Source organism: Camellia sinensis, chromosome 7 (genome assembly GCF_055761805.1).
Source record: "Camellia sinensis isolate YWXY chromosome 7, ASM5576180v1, whole genome shotgun sequence".
In the NCBI taxonomy this organism is placed as follows: Eukaryota; Viridiplantae; Streptophyta; class Magnoliopsida; order Ericales; family Theaceae; genus Camellia; species Camellia sinensis.
The window spans coordinates 152,090,508-152,105,324 of record NC_138967.1 but is presented as its reverse complement, the minus strand read 5'-3'; the positions used below and the strand labels follow the sequence as shown (position 1 = coordinate 152,105,324).

At 38.9% G+C, this 14,817-nt stretch overlaps 1 long non-coding RNA gene across 1 annotated transcript; it reads right to left on the bottom strand.

Annotated features, from left to right (window-relative positions):
- Window positions 1-693: 693 nt before the first annotated feature.
- On the bottom strand, window positions 694-2,783 carry LOC145795383 (uncharacterized). Its single transcript, XR_014336224.1, has 3 exons — window positions 2,719-2,783; window positions 1,402-1,458; window positions 694-1,122 (listed from the first exon to the last, which is right to left on the bottom strand). It is a non-coding gene; the product is annotated as an uncharacterized LOC145795383 (long non-coding RNA).
- Between the last annotated feature and the right edge of the window lie 12,034 nt (window positions 2,784-14,817).

The following is a 14,817-nucleotide window of genomic DNA, read 5'->3' as shown; positions in this document are numbered from 1 at the left end:
TCAAATGTTCATTGTGAGACCATGAAATATCCTCTCATCACTACAAAAAAATTGACTTTTTGCGACGGTAAAATACCGTCGCTAATACTCCTAATGCCGTCGCTAATACTTTTTGCGACGGCAAAATGACTTTTTGCGACGGCAAGAGGGGGGTCGCAACTGCAGGGGTTGCAAAAGAGTTTTTGCGACGGTAACTGCCGTCGCTAATGTTTTGCGACGGCTTTTTTTGCCTTTTTGCGACGGCACCGTGCAGTCACTAATAACGTTTGAAATTTCTTAACTTTTTTGCGACGGCCCTATTTTACCGTCGCTAAAAATGTTATTTGAGACGGCAAAAAATACCGTCGCCAATAGTCTTTTTTTTTTAAAAAAAAGACTTTTTTGCGACGGTGTAGTGCCGTCGCAGAAAGTATAAAAAATATAAAATTTTCAATATTTTGCGACAGTATAAGACCGTCGCAAAAAATATTAAAAAATAATAAAATATCTATTTTAAATAATAAAATTTCTATTTTTTGCGACAGTATAATGTCGTCGCAAAAAATAAAACCTGTAACAAAATTAATAAAACTATTAAAATTTTCTATTTTTTCTGACGGTGGTGCCGTCTCTCTCTAATAGCTGATTATTTACATTCCATTCACAAAAACATCATAACAAAAAACAAAAATAAAAATTAATCAAACCATCAAATTCAATATTTTACAAAGAACAATTAAACTGTACATGTTCATAAAAACATATTTAAATTATAAAATTCACCCAAATCCTAAAAAAAAAAATAATAATAAAATAAAATCTAAAATTCACCAATCAACACATTGGATATTTAGGAACAAAGCTCTCCAATGCTTATAAATTAGGAACAAAGCTAATGCTTATAAATTAGGAACAAAGCTCAGGTCCCATCATGAGCGAAGTGGAAAGCTTATTGGTTTAAAAAAATGAAGAACAAACTGAAGGTGGAGCTAATTTTGGTGGTGGTGTTGTCAGTTATGGATTGGAAAGAGTCTAGCTGGTATACCATTGAAAGTCTCCTTGGTGATCTGAATATGAAATCCCCAACTAGCTCTGTGAGATCAGGCTCCTCATGCAGAGCAAAAACCATTATCCCTTTCTTTGCTGCACCAAAACAAAATCTCCAAGCTGAGTAAATATGTATAGGTGAAACTGAACTTAATAGTCATAATTTGAAATAATAATTAAAGAAAAATATAATATATAGACAAACCAAAACTATATGTTTAACCAAACACAATATCTTAGCTCCAACTGAGATAGGGAAAGCAATGGCGGAATAAGAAAGAAAATTTTCAGGAAATTTGTTAGAAGGCAATAATAATTGATGAAAACTGAAAGAAAAATAATAGTATCGGAATAAGAAAGAAAATTTTCACTAACCGGGTCGAAGCTCTTATTGCCAGCTGGGAAGAAAAGAATTGTCGGGAATCCATCAGACTGCAAAAGCAAATTCAAACATGACTCATTTCCTGTCTCTCCCTAAACGCAATTGACATAAAAAGATCTACCCATGTAGGATTTCCATGTTATTACAGATATAAATTGCTCTTACAGTGCATCAATATCCTTAAAATGCTAGTCAGAACATAACAACGGTGCATTTAAAAGTGACAATGGCCAGCACGTGTCATTTGCTTGAGACATCACTTGAGAAGGGATACAAGGAAAGGAAAAGAAAACAAAAATTAAGGTGAAAATTAAAGGCTAGTTTACAGACCAAGAAATCACAGAGGAAATTCTATTGCTATCACTAATTCCACAATTAAAGCCAATCGTAAAGCCCTATCTCAAATCAAATATTCTCAAGCCCTGCAAATCAAGGTTTATTATTGGCCTATCTTATCTTCTAACGTTAGGGAAAACTGTTATGGAATCAAGCTATCCTATTTTTCCTCTTTTAAGGTACAGAAAATGAGCAGCTAGAGAATGAACTAGAAAGAGGAGAACAAAAAAATTATAATGGAAGGAGGTGTTTCTACTTATAATGTTATTATGAAAAAAATATATCGCACCTTCGCCCTCGGGTGCTCATTTGTGGTCCCATCCATATGCTGTTGCAGTTTTTCACGATGACAAGAATGTATTAGACTATTAGTATGTCGAGTGTGATAACAAGTCATTATTGCATGTCCATATTAAGAAAGCACCTTTATGCAGCAGCAACTGTTCTTGGGACCAATTGACCAAATTCTAAGCTCAATTCCCCTCAATGCTTTCTGGAGGTGGTACCAGTGTACCACTGGTAATTCCATTAACTCATCAAAGAAAGTTTGTAAATAAGTCATGGACTGCTAATTTGTCCTCATAGTAGAAAACCTAATCCACATCATGAGGAATGTGTATTTTTATTCCAACTATGACCCGTTTAGTAGTATTGAATGAACTTTCCTTTATCTTTCATATTAAATTAAAACATAATTCAGCAAAAGAAGATTCCTATCTTGACACCTGACACCTCTATAAGCAATTGTGATTGCCATCATGGAAGATACTTAGAACATCTGATCTTACATCATCACATGCTATATATCTATCACCTGTGCAGTTTTATCTAAAAAAGCCTATCAGACCATCATGGTAATGTGCTAAAATATTATAATGTTGATAAAAACGCATAGAGTCTAAACCAACACCTTTTTCTCGCGTCTCTCAAGTATATCAAAAGGACAAAAGCAAAAAAGGTTAATCTTGACTTACCACCCGCAGGAATGATATCCAAAACCCTGGTGGAGATGGCGGAGCACCAAATGGATTATTCGGATACCATATATACTGCATGATACCATATATACCATTTTTGCATGATCTATGATAAAAACTTTGAGGCCTGTTCATACTGTTTATTTTATACTATGATACAGATAATAGCCACCAAAAGAATAGGGCGGATACGTGTAGAGTGTCAAGACCCAAGAGGTGTGTCTGACAATAATTTGTAAGACAATGTGCAACATGCATTACATAACCAGAATTATAGAGCTTGACGTGGTAATTTGATCTAAACAGGCAAACTCCCACAAGACAAGCTGTTAATTTGGACCACATATTGATGTTTTTGAGTAAATTATTAGTAAAAATTATGAATTTGTAGTATTATTGCATTTAAAGGCATAGAACCACCAAAAGGTTCTCTTTTCTAATGTTTCTGTATATAATATGTGAAACATCCATGGCATAGAAATAAAGCCTAACTAATGGCAGTGCCGGAATATATCAGCAACAAAAGTATTGAAATAAAGGTTCTCTTTTTTCATGTTTTATTGGACTTTGCTTTGCTGATATATGGCACAAGTTATTGTGTGGTGATTTGCAAAGAAGTTAAAGAATAGAGAAAAAACTTAAAAAATAATACTACAAATTCATAATTTTGTAAGGGTTTTAGATACCATTCCCTGTCGAAAGGGTTCTTCTAAAATTATTTGAAGGGGTACTGATTAGATGACTGTCATAATTTTCTGGACACCCAAATGACAAGAATGATAAGATGACTATCATAATTTTTTTTTGCTCCCCTTTTACAATCACAAGGCAATTACAAATTTATAATTCTAAAGTGCTCTGAAACATGGTTCACACAAAAAACTATACTCCATCCATATCTAAACATATTGAACAAAACAACAATACATGCATATCAAACACGTTAAAAAGATCTCGTCAAACAGAGAGTAATCATTGACTAGCTAAAAAAAAAAGTCCTATCATCAAAAACATACAATTCCGGGGACTGATAAAACATTGTCAGGTTCACAAATTAGAACAGATAGATAGTATAGATAAATAAACAAGGGGGAAATCTATAGGAAATTTAGTGATTAGAATATCAGCTATTGATACATCAGACCATCAAGGCCTACAGCAGAGGGTGCACCAATCAAAGAGGTTCTTGAAGTAATAGGTCCAATAATTATGAAGAATCCGTTAAGGTCCAACACCGTTGCATGGTATATGCGTCCAACCTTTGTACTCAAATTTAGACACTTGGATCCTCTAATAATTAACAATGTTCAGAACAGAAGCTCACATTTGATAGTAAAGAAAAAATTTTAGCCTCACATGAATGGGGGATAGGTATCTCCTTTTTCCCCTAAATCACATTTTATTTCAACTATATTTCCAAATAATAACATCATCTTATGTCATAATATCATACAATAGACAATATATTTAAATGTTCAGGGAGTGTCCACAACTCCACGTATCCATACCCAATTTCTAGATACATAAGCCTATATCACAAGATTAAAGGTTTAGGGAGGTCTGACACCAAAATTTACGAACTGACCACGATCAAAAAACAGTCTCTGCATAAATAGAGACAAAATGTTTCTTAATCCATTCCCATACCAATTGTCATCTACTTCAATTCTACAAACCAAAAATATATATAATGTTTAAAATAAAATAAATTATCAGGGAGAGAGAGGCTGATGAGATGAGAAACAGAAAGATCTGTTCGATCGGTGCAGAGATAAGAGATCAGGGAGAGAGAGAGAGAGAGAGGCTTACCTGTGAGTCGATCGGTACAGAGATGCAAAACCAGAAAGTGAGACTGATGAGATGAGAGAGTGAGGGAGACAGATCAGATCAGAGAGATATCTGATATATACATATATATATATATATATATATATAAAACAAAACAAAAAACAACAATCGGGGCGAGAGAAAGAGAGAGACAGAGATTGAGAGAGAGAGTTTACCTGTGAGTAGATCGGCGGTGCGATGATCGGTGCGATGAGATGAACAACGAGAGAGTCAGAGAGTGATCGGTGCAGATATGAAGAACAACGAAACGAGAGAGTGAGAGAGAGAGAGAGACAGTGATGAGTTGAACTTGAGATGAGAATGGGAGAGTGAGGAGACGATTAGGGTTTTTTCATTTTGGTAGAAATTAGGGAATTTGGTGCTAAGAAATTGGGGATTTTGAGGGGCGCGGGAATGGGAAAAAATGGGGGAACCGAGCGGCGGGATTGGGTAAAAAATAATAATAATAATAATAATTTTCAACATAAATGAATATTTAAATAATAAAAAAATAATAATAATAATAATTTTTATTTTTATTATAAATGAATATTTAATGAATGAAAAATTATTATTATTATTTTTTATTTAGTAAAAGTAAGGATAATATTTTAATGAAAAATATTTTCTATTAACAGTGATGAGTGAGTGAGAGAGAGACGAAGAGAGAGAGAGAGAAACAAACAAACAAAGAGAGAAAGAGATAGAGAGAGAGACAGAAAAAAAAAGATAGAAGCAAGAGATGAGCGATACAAAAAGAGAGAGAAAGAGAGCGAAAAAAAATGAACGAGAGAGAGAATAGAAAAATAGAGAGATAGAGAGAAGAGAGATGAGCGAGAGAGAGAGAGAGACAAAGAGAGAGAAAAAAGAGAGATGAGCGAGAGAGACAGAGAAAGAAAAGAGATGAGAGAGATAGAGAGAAGAGAGATGAGCGAGAAAGACAGAGAGAGAAGACAAATGAGAGAGATAAAGAGAAAAAAGATGAACGAAAGACACACAGACAGATAGACAAACAGACAGAGAAAAAAGAGTAATGAGTGAAAAAGAGAAAGAGAGAAAGAGAAGAATGGTGGTAGTTGAATGGCATTTGCAGTAGTAGTAAATGTGGTAGAGAAGATGGGTGGTGAGAGAGAGAGATGAGTGAGAGACGAATAAAGAAAAGAGATAGAGAGACAGAGTGATGAGCGATAAAGAGACAAAGTGGTCGCTAAAAGTGCATTTTCTTGTAGTGGATCGATAAATCGAAAGGGAGCTCAATAAATAAAGAAGAGATGATGAGAAGAGTGAGCAAGGCGAACACAGTGGGGGAGAGAGACAAAGAGAGAGAGATAGAGAGAGAGAGATAGACAGAAAAAGAGAGAGAAACAATAGATGAGCAAGAGATAAACTAAAAGATAGAGAAAGAAAGTGAAAAGAGATTAACGAGAGAGACATAGAAAAAAAAAAAGACAGAGAGAGTGGTGAAAGAGAGATGGTGGTGGTGGTGGTGATAGCGAAAGAAATTAGTAGTGAAGTTGTGGTAGTGGTAGTGGTAGTGTAAATGGAATGGCAGGGGTGAAAGAGAGGTAATGGTAGTAGTAGTGGCAGTAGTGGTAGTGGTGGCAATGGTAGTAGTAATGGTAGTCGTAGAGGTGAAGTTGGTAAAAGAGATGAGTAGTGAGAGAGAGAGAGAGAGATGAGTGGGAGACAGATAGAGGAGAGAAAGCGAGAGAGAGAGACAGAAACAGAGTGATGAGCGAGAGAGAGACAAAGTGGTCGCTAAAAGTGCATTTTCTTGTAGTGGAGAGCTTAGTAAATAGAGAAGCGATGAGGGAGAGAGTGAGTAATGTGAATACAATGGGGGAGAGAGACAAACAGACAGACAGACACATAGAGAGAAAGAGAGAGAAACAAAAGAGTGAGAGACAAACAAACAGACACAGAGAGAGAAAGAAAGAGAGAAAAGTGATAAGTGAGAGAGAGATAAAGAGAGAAAGAGATATAGAGAGACAGAGAGACAAAGAGAGAAAGAGATAGAGAGAGACATATAGAAAAATAGAGAAAAACAAGAGATGAGAGAGACATATAGAAAGAAAGCGAAAAGAGATGAACGAGAGAGAGAATAGAAAAATAGAGAGATAGAGAGAAGAGAGATGAGCGAGAGAAACAGAGAGAGAAAAAAGAGATGAGCGAGAGAGACAGAGAGAGAAAAGAGATGAGAGAGATAGAGAGAAGAGAGATGAGCGAGAGAGACATAGAGAGAAGACAAATGAGAGAGATAGAAAAAAGAAAGATGAACGAAAGACACACAGACAGACAGACAAACAGACAGATAGACAAACAGACAGAGAAAGAAGAGTGATGAGTGAAAGAGAGAAAGAGAAGAGTGGTGGTAGTTAAATGGCATTTGCAGTAGTGGTAAATGTGGTAGAGAAGATGGGTGGTGAGAAAGAGAGATGAGTGAGAGACGAATAGAGAAAAGAGATAGAGAGACAGAGAAAGAGACAGAATGATGAGCGAGAAAGAGACAAAGTGGTCGCTAAAAATGCATTTTCTTGTAGTGGATCGATAAATCGAAAGGGAGCTCAATAAATAAAGAAGACAGATAATTCAAAACTCTTTTCAAAACTTAATTCAAATCAATTTTTTAAATATTTTAAAAATATTTTAATTTTGTGAGAGACAGATAAAGAAGAGAGATAGAGAGAGAGAGAGACAGAGATAGAGTGATGAGCGAGAGAGAGAGAGATAGACAAAGTGGTTGCTAAAAGTGTATTTTCTTATAGTGGATCGATAAATCGAGAAGGAGCTCGATAAATAGAGAAGATGGGAGTAAGAGAGTGAACAAGGCGAACATAGTGAGGGAGAAATAGACAAATAGACAAGTAGACAAAGAGAGAGTGAGAGAAGAGTGATGAGTGAGAGAGAGACAGGAAGAGAGAGATAGACAGAAAAAGAGATAGAGAGAGAGAGATAGAGAGATAGAAAAAGAGAGAGAAACAAGAGATAAGCGAGAGATAGACAAAAAGAAAGAGAAATAGAGCGAAAAGAGATGAGCGAGAGAGAGAGACACAGAAAAAGAGAGAGACAGAAAGAGAAGAGAAATGAGCGAGAGAGATAGAGAGAGATAGAAAGATAAGAGAGAGAGGGAGAAAAAAAAGAAATGAGAGAGATAGAGAGAAGAGAGATAGGCGAGAGACACAGAGAGAATGAGAGAGAGAAACAGGCAGACATAGAAAGAAGAGTGATAAGTGAAAGAGATAAAGAGAAGAGAGAGAGAGATAGAGACAGAGAGACGGGAAGATGAAAAAATGAATGAAAAGAGAAATGGTATATCAAAAGAGTAAGACGACATTGTTTTTTTTAATTTTTTTTGCGACAGAAAAATACCGTTGAATTTATTCAAACCATTTTGTGACTGTATATATATGAAGCTATCTCAAAACCACAATCACTATGCTAGGTTAGAGTTTTCCAAAAACTCTTTTGAGAAAATTAAACTTTCTTGTTTTCCGTGTTATATTGTTTTTACTGAATTTTTTAAATATTTTAAGTATGTTTTAAAATTTTTAGACACACCTAACATAAATACACCTAAAAATTAAAAAATTGTAAAAAAAATCTTTTAAAAATTCACTAAATACCAAAAATACAATAATTCAATACATTTTTTTGTATTTTTATGTATTTATTAATTTTTAAAAATATTTTTTCATAATTTTTTTTATTTTGTAGATACATCTAAGTAAGGTACATCTAAAAAAAAATTTAAAATTTTAAAAATATTCACAAAAAAAAAACACGAAAGTCACTTTTTGCGACGGCAGAAAATGCCGTCTCAAAAAAGCAGAGTATTTGCGACGGCACCATTTACCGTCTCAAAAAAGCAGAGCATTTGCGACGACACTATTTGCCGTCTCAAAAAATGAGAGTATTTGCGACGGTATTTAGTGCCGTCGCAAATGCTCTGCTTTTTTGAGACGGCAAATGATGCCGTCGCAAATACTCTGCTTTTTTGAGACGGTAAATGGTGCCGTCGCAAATACTCTCCTTTTTTGAGACGACATTTTCTGCCGTCGCAAAAAGTGACTTTTTGAGACGGCAAGTGTGCCGTCGCAAATAGTTCCGTCTCATATACCCAGTTTTCTTGTAGTGCATATGGATTGTTGGTGAGATTCAACGAAGATAGCTCCATGAATCTGCAAGAGATAAATCTGGTTGATGCCACCCAACCAGGGTTACCGGGTGGGGACACTTCGATGATGAAGTTAGAATCCATGAATGAAGAATCAAGAATAGTAAAGTGTGTTTGTGTGCTGTGTGGAGCAGAGAGAGATACCACCATATGCCATGAGGTGCCATCCTTTTATAGATGGGGGTGGGCCGAATAAGCCCAATAGTTGGCCCTTTGGCAGGCCTTGTTTGGGTTAGCCCAATAAGTTAATACATATTTTTTTATGGCTCCTACAATTGCCCCAAAACTTTCTTTGTCTTCAGTAGAAGGAATGAGAGTTTTTATTGCCAAGTTATGCTGTTCAAATAGATGTTAGGTCATTTGACATGGAATACATTTGATAAATGAATGACTGGCTGGATGAATGCATGTATGTATGAATGTATGTACAAATATATGTATATAGAGGAGAGAGGTGAGCTAAAGCCCAGTGAGTGATACTATCTCTATAACGATGGGTCCTGGTATTATAACCCCCGGGTAAGGGTGTAGGCCGCGGTATTATAACCCCGGGCAAGGGTGTAGTATATTGCTGAGTGCAAAAATTGCTTCCAAATATAGACTTTCGTGCCGAGCTAAAAATATTTCTATATGTCGAGATTGCCTGAACCAGATAAGACAGATTAAATAAGGTAGATATATCAGTCAAAAAATGGACCACGGTATTATTACCCCCGGGTGAGGGTGTAGACCTGCGGTATTATAACCCCCGGGTGAGGGTATAGGTCGCGGTATTCTAACTCCCGGGCATGGGTGTAAGCCGCAATATTCTAACCTCCAGGCGTAGGTGTAGGCCACGGTATTCTAACCTCCGGGCATAGGTGTAGGTCTATGGTATTATAACCTCCGGGCGTAGGTATAGGCCGCGGTATTCTAACCTCCGGGCGAAGGTGTAGGCCTTTGCTGATGGCGCTCCGTGCCGAGTGCGAAGATTACACTGTACTCAGAGACTTTACTAATTTTAAGTGGCGACCAAGTGCCAATATGGCAAGGACTTTGAAAAATGCATCCTGTGTCAGTGATGCCCAGTATCGAATGAGGTACACGTGTTAATCACAAAGAATATTGCTCTACTTGTAAGGAATGGCCAAATAGATATTAGGCCAACTATTTAGTTGCTAAGTAAATTTTGGGCTAATTAGCATTGATCGGTTTGCGTTTAGTCCAATGTAGACTTGTCCCATTGCTTTCGAATGACAGGTGTTAGTCAGAAGGAATGAAGATTGGACTTACCCCATTGCCCTATTGTAGACACCCCATTTTTGACCGACCTTAAGACTCAGACATCACCAGTTGAGCGCTTGGTGATACTGCATATCATGCTCGTCTAGAAGTTTTAGTGTCTTGGCTGCGAGCCTTGCCTCCGGACTTTCGGACTCTTTTGTGCTTTGCCTCGGTTTACGAACCAGACTCGGTTTTCTCTGTTTCTTTTCCTGAGGGGAGGGCGAGGTCCCCTAGACCATCTCTCAGTGGTCGTGGGCTACATTTTGTGGCTGTAGGCCATTTTTCCCATTTCGGAGCCCGGTTCCCGGTTTTCGAAGCCGTCAGGTCGTGTGCCTCGGTTCGGGACCGCTTAACCATCTCCTATTGCTCCGGTTTTTAGCATGCATCTTATTTACTCCCTTTTGAGGGACACTGAGGTCTGAGAGACCCACTTCATGGTCGAATACCACTCCCGGTGCCTAACAGCCAGTTTTCGGGGCCTCGGGCTGCGCGTTTCGGCCCCCGAACCTTCATTTTGCATCGGTTTGGGCTCATTTTTTGTGGAGACCTTATTTTCACTGTTATAAAGCTTTTAGGAGGGTGGGAGGCCAGCAATTTTGCTGAAAAGCCAACTTCTTTTTGGTCAAAAGTGCTTCAGCATGAATCCGGGAAGGAGAAAAATCTGCGCGGCTTCACCGAAACGGGCGTAACTCTTTGCACAAGAGGAATTAAGATATGAGGCCACCACCATTGGAAAGCTTACTTCCGGGGCTTCATTTTGCACTTAAGAATCTCCCAAGTCCAAGTCCGGGGGGGGGGATGTGGTTGGTTGAAGTATGGTTGGACCGAATCTGCGCAGCTTCACGGAAAAGGGCATACTTTTTCTACAGGAGGAATTTCAATGCAAGGTTTGCGCCATTGGAAAGCTAACTTCTGGGGCTTCATCCTAGGGGGTGGCCGGCCACTTTTTTCCCTTTGACCTAGCCGGCCGGCCACTTTTTCTGGCCGGCCGGCCACTTACCTGGTGGTTGACCGTTTTCTCCCTTTTAAACTGGCCGGCCATGATCCTCTCAATTTGCACTTTACAGCTGTATAGCTGTTTCCCCCAGAAAATATCTCAATCCGGGGGATATTTTGTGGGGGAAGACTTGCCTCATTTTCCCCCACCTTTTCCCCTCCTTGTCTCTCCCTTTTTGGTCCTTATAACCCAGCTGCAGGCATTGGTCTTGAGGGGTGAGAAAAATTGGTCTTCAAGCTTGTATACAAAAATCCTCCTCCATTTCTCTCATTTCCTTGAAAACCTCCAAGTCCTACACCACCATTTCTTCTACACCACTAACCCCCACCCTTCCATCCTCCATTCCAGCAGTTTGAAGGTGTTCTCCAAGGTCTAAGGGTGCTACAAACTCAAGCCAAGAGTTGCTAAAGGCTTGTCTTCAAGGATGAGTTGCATTTTCCCCTTTTTGGTCCATTTCTTGTATCTTTTGTGAGCCATACATGCTTACTGTTTTGAGCTCCGGCCCTAACTGAAAGTGGCCTTCTTTTGAGCTCTTTTTCACTTTTGCTTAAGGGCTCAACCCTGTTTGAGCCCCCCATCTTGCACTTGCTTCAATATCCTTCTTGAATGCCATTTTCTTGCATGATATTTTTAGCTTGTGTATGATATGTTTTGGAGCATGATGTAAACTGTAAGTAGGCTTATTTTGAGCCCCTATTCAACATTGAAGAAGGGCTCATCACCGTTTGGGACCTCCATGTACCACTTGTCATTATATCCATCTTTGGTCCCTATTTTTGCATGACTTGGAAGCCCCTTGTGCTTCTGTTTTTAGTCATTTTACAGAGCTAGAAAAGGTCTTATTTCGGTCCATTCTTCATGTTTCATTAAGGGCCTTTCATGGTTTGAGGCATCTTTCATATACTTTGTGTTGTATCTCTCTTTTAATCCCCATTTTTGCATGATTTGTTAGCCTATTGTGCTTCTGTTTTTGGTCATTTTACAGAGCTAGAAAAAGTCTTATTTTGGCCCATTCTTCATGTTTCATTAAGGGCCTTTCATGATTTGAGGCATCTTTTATACACTTCATGTTATATCTCTCTTTTGGACCTCATTTTGCATAGCATTTTTGACATATTTGAATACTATTTTGGGTCTGACCCTCAACTGAAAAATGCCTTATTTTTGGTCCCTCATCAGTATTGTAGAAGAGTATTTTTCTGTTTGGGCTTTGCATCTACCACTTCCTTCTTTGGCCATCTTTTGGCCCTTTTCTTGCATAAGAGTGTAGCTATACCTGTGTTTGTTTTTGGGATATTTTCAGAACTGAAAAAGATCATATTTTTGGCCCCTCTTCAACTTTGTTGAAGGACCCTAATTTGTTTGGGGACAGAAATTGTGAGTTGCTTCTTTATCTCTCTTTTAATCCCCATTTTTGCATGCTAGTTTTGCCCTGTTTGTGTTCACTGTTTGGCTTTGATATAAACTGAAAAGTGCTTATTTTGGGGCTGCCTTGCTTCTGCCTATTCATTGCATGTCCATATTGTGCATGTTTGGTATAGCTATAGGCCATTTTGGGTGCCAAAATTCATGTTTCGGGACTATTCCATGCATCGGGTGTACTTTCGCCTCATTTCGGGGCTGTTTTCCCCCACATTTCAGTGCTGAAATTCCATTAGCATGTTTGCATATCATTTTCCATGCTATTGCATTGCGTATACCATTGCCTCGGTTTGCGTGCCCGTGTGCACGCATTTCGAGGCACTTTATTTTCATCCATCGGCTTCTTATGTGAGTGTGGCTGAGGCTTTCTCATGTTAGTATAAGTCCATGTTGCATTTTCCATGCCATTTTTGCCATATTGCATTGCGTATGCCATTGCCTCGGTTTGCGTGCCCGTGTGCACGCATTTCGAGGCACTCCATTTTCATCCACCGGCCTCTTATGTGAGTGTGGCTGAGGCTCTCTCATGTTAGTATAAGTCCATGCTGCATTTTATATGCCATTTCAGCCATATTGCATTGCGTACGCCATTGCCTCGGTTTGCGTGCCCGTGTGCACGCATCTCGAGGCATCTCATTTTCACAGCATAGTGCATACTAGGTTGTATCTTAGATCGCATTCATGCATTTCCTTGGTTTGCGTGCCCGTGTGTACGCATTTCGAGGCATGTCATTCCATAGCATTGTGTATGTTAGGATTGTATCTTAGTTGCATTTCATGCATGTCATGCATATTGCATCGTGTTCGGAATAGGAGTTAGCCCGGGCACGAAAAACGAGGTGCATTTCGTACTCCGAGTGACGGAATGTGTCTCAATTCCCCAGTCACCGACACTCTGGATCATCCATGATGAAGTTGGGTCTTGTTGTGTTTTCATGTGCATTCATTCTATATTGAGTTGTGCAATTCGACTCCTCGGCCATCATGCCTCGGTATGCGTGATTGGTGGCACGAGGATCGAGGCATGCATATATTTGTAAAAATACATTGCTATGCCCCTTTCCTGCTCTCTGTTGCAGCAAAATGAAGGATCAGCAGTCTTCCGGGGCTTGGCGTGCTTTCCAAGAATAAACTGCTAAATAGAGGCTAATTGGGGCATCCCGGTGGATTTCCGTGCAAGACAACCCGGACATGCATCATCCATCAGAAGCAAGGCAGTCCCTGGCTTGCATGCCAGTTTTATTTATTTTCTTAGTTGATTGGTTAATTAATTAGGAATTTGTATATTATTTGGACTGTAATATTTGGACTGTAATATTCTTTTATTCGGAACTGTATTATTTATTCGGACCCTCTGTGCGAGGGCACAACTGTAATAAGTGTGCGTGAGTGTTGTATGTCTTCCAACCCCACGTCTTTCTCCCTTTTATTTATCCGCTTATGATGGTTAGATTAGGGCATATTTCAATTAGCATACAGTATGACAGCATGTTTGCATCATTCATCTGTATTGCATGCACCGGGCTCGGCGCATCATACTAACTGCATTGTACTTTCAATTCCAAATTGAATACATGATAGTTGTAGCATTTCATATGCCATCTTAGAATAGCCGAGCCTGCTATAGTTGCATTTTGCATGTGTTGCATTAGGAATTTCTGTATACTTAGGATCATGCATGATTTCTAATGTAAATTCTGTTTTGGCTTGGAGTACCCGGTGAGTTTTATGCTTTAGCATCCTTGCATGTGTGTGAGTGACTGCCATGATAGCATGCTTACCATGAGGCTATTTGCTTATGTGATATAATTGCCTGAATGCCTGTGGGTGAAGGTTGGGTTATTTGGATTGGAATAAATCATCAACTATTTGTTTTAAGCCCACTAGATAGTGGCAAAACCATCTTTTCTAAGCCCACCCGAGGGTGGCAAAATCTGCATTTTTAGCCTACTTGCGAGTAGCAAACCACCTTTCAAACAAGCAAACATGAGATGTTTTGTTCCAATCCAGGCGACCTGGTCTATACTTGTATGCTGCGCGCATCACATAGTAATCTAGGCTAAAAACTGGAATAAGAACACACAATGTTTTCAAAAATAGATATCATGGTTAGTAGAGGCCGGTCTCTGACCGGGTGAGCGGGGGTGCTCACGAAGTGACCTTCCCCAATCGTACCCAAGTTCCCGAGCCGAGGCAACTTTGGTGATGACGGACACGTGGCCTTAGGCAACGAGTCAGGGTTTCCTAAATTTCCCAAAATAAAATATTTAGGTGGCGACTCTGTATCTGGCAAAGCAGTCCATGTTTGGCACTTCTTTCAAAAATCTGTTTTCACAAAACGATTTGCCGGATTTGGACTCTTTGGTTCAGATTAAGAACCGTGACACGAATCGAGTCCGAGCTGTAGCGAGGT